The following is a 2,840-nucleotide window of genomic DNA, read 5'->3' on the forward strand; positions in this document are numbered from 1 at the left end:
GGTTCAGCTTTCTTATCTGCAAAGTAAAGCTAATAATTCTTATCTCTCTCAAAGGAGGCCTTGAGACTCAAATGAGCAAAGGTACATGTGGGAACAACGATAATCACAAAGTTTCAGACTTTCAAGTTTTATGGTATGTAGGAAGTACAGAAAGGAAGAAAGATTTAGAGTGTAAGTTTTGAACATTTATGCTGTTAGGAATTTTGGCCTACATTAGATAACCACCATTAACTCAGGAACCTGAACCCTAAGGTGAAAATATACAAAACTGGAGCACCCATTCAATGCCCTAAGGTTCTTTTACAGCATTTTGTGAAATCAGTGTACATAAATAATAAATAAATAAATCGTTGTGCAAATTAAGCTGTTACAAAAATGATTATTTCTGTTATACAAAGAGTCCGTGAACCACCTGTTTCCAAAAAGTCTGTGGCTACGTAGGCTAATACGCCTGGCCTGAGCAGATTCTTCCTGGAACCCATAGGCTGTATCCTTTCTGGATAAATCTAGTTTCCCAAGAATCTGACTGCCCAGAGAAACACCCAAGCCTGACATGCTTGTCAGCCTTCACAAACTCAAAGAAGCATTTTGAAAAGCAAAGTTGCAAGGAGAATGTCTGGCACTTTGTTTTTCAGTACCGGGGATTGAACTGAGGATCTTGCGCTTGTGAGGCAGGCACGGTGCCACTAAGTTAAATCTCCGGCTACCTGCCATTTGTATAAGGCAGTTTTCTAAGCTCTTCCATATGCTACAAACCAAATGAGTATCATAATTCTCACCCTTGGACTCATCTTTATAATTCAAGAGGTGGCAACAAAAAGTAAGGAAGTTAATGTCCCAAGTTCAGCCTTTTAAATATTTTAAAGCAAACCAGTAAGATGACTAAACACAGAGCTGCAGAAGGTATGCACTCTAAGTAGAGCTGTGATACTATGTGATCTTCAGAATATATAGCTCTGATATCTATACAATGATATAGATTTATGTCTATTTAGTGTTTGTTTCTTCCCTAATCCTAATATTCTTTTTGGGGTAAAAACCACTTGTCACTTAGTATCAACACACTTTGGGTGGGACTGCTATCCTTTGGTGTCCCTGACTGTTCTGGGTCTGTCTGAACAATCCTGACCTCTCTGACATTTTTCAGGAATGGTCCAATCATAGTGAACTCTAGGACATTTGTTTGAAGGCCGTGGAAAGTAATTTTCTTCCAGGATGTGAATTAGGAAGACTTCAGGCCAGAGTGCTGCTGGGATGAGATGTATAGGAAGCCGACTTGATGATAAATCCATCCTCACAGAACAGTGGAGAAGAGATGTAGAGGGGAGATGAAGAGGGGAGAGCCTACTACATCTCGGAGCATTTCCATCACGAAAGCCAATACATTCTCTGTAAATTTTAACTACTTTCAGATTTATTTTCTGTTACTTGAGACCCAAATCATCCTAAGTCATGTATTTAATTTATAAAGCACTTGTGTATCATAGATTGTATAACTGAACACTCATATCGACTCTGGACAGGTTTTCCTGCTATCTCCATTTTACAGGAGAGGAAGTGGTCTCATAGGTTGTTTTTTTTTTTTTTGGTACCGGGGATCGAACTTGGGACCTTGCGCTTGTGAGGCAGGCGCTGGAACCACTGAGCTAAATCCCCGGCCCTGGTCTCACAGGTTGTTTAACCTGCACAAAGCCCATACTAGGAATGCATTAGGGCCAGAAATGGAATCAGGGGATCTGGTCTGAAAGAATTGCTTTCTATTCATCCTTTATTTCAGGTTGAAAGGATGAATTAAGCCCCTTTTAAAACTTTTATGATAGAATCAAATATAGGATGTTATAATTATTCATATTATTTAAACATGGTAGACACATATTCAACATTTAAAATCTCAATCTTTGTTTTGTAGCAGTGATTGGATTCCGTAAGCATTTAACCTTTCCGCCCTATGGTCTATTGTCTGAGTATGTGGTAACCTCCCCTTTGTGTATAGTTGCTTTAGCTCTGTACTGTACACAAAACAGCCACTGTTGATCTTAAATTAATTGAAAGCTGGGATCATAAGCCTGTCATAGTTAGTGCTATTAGTCCTGATGTCAAGAGTGTCCACTGGAAATCTTCGAATGGTGGCCAATTTTGAGATAATATCTTTGAAGGTAAGATAAGGCACTATGTTAACCTGTTGTTTGCCTTCCTTGTGTCATTAAAAGCTCACTCTCCAATATTATGTGTTGGAGTCTCCTTGTATTATAAAGGCTCAATTGACATTCATTCATTTGGCAAAAATTTATCCAGCAGAAATGACTAAAACCCAGAGTTGAACTGCTAGCCTGGAAAGCAATTTGATTGCTTGAAATCATTGCCATCATTTTGCTCTAAAGCACTTCCTGGATTGTATGTATGACCTGTATTTTAAAAGTAGGTACTTTGGAAAAATTTCCCTAGGCTTTAGGCTTTGTTTTCACACAAAAAATAATACAGATAATGGAGACATATTTGGGCTGAAACTATTTGGACAAACACTGTAATGAAAATATGTTGCCTCCACTGACTGCAAGTAAAAATCCTGGACAAAATAAAAGCAACTCTCAGGGGACTTTGGAAGGTGAATTGCACAAGGAGACCCAATACTTGAGGGACAGGCCAGCAGTACGTGTTATAGAACGCTTTTTCTCCCCTTCCTAAGTATTCTGTCTCTGGCTCTATGGAAACCAGAAACTGAGAATTACAAGTGGCCCAGAGAGAAAGACCTGTGCTCTCTGACCACAAGACCTGGAAAGTGGAATCCTGAAGGACAAAAGTCTTAATTTTCCCTAACCATCTGGATGTGAGCCAGCAAG

This window comes from Heterocephalus glaber, unplaced genomic scaffold, assembly GCF_053883595.1.
Source record: "Heterocephalus glaber isolate CG9 unplaced genomic scaffold, H.glaber_assembly_v1.0 deba00001428, whole genome shotgun sequence".
Classification (NCBI taxonomy): Eukaryota; Metazoa; Chordata; class Mammalia; order Rodentia; family Bathyergidae; genus Heterocephalus; species Heterocephalus glaber.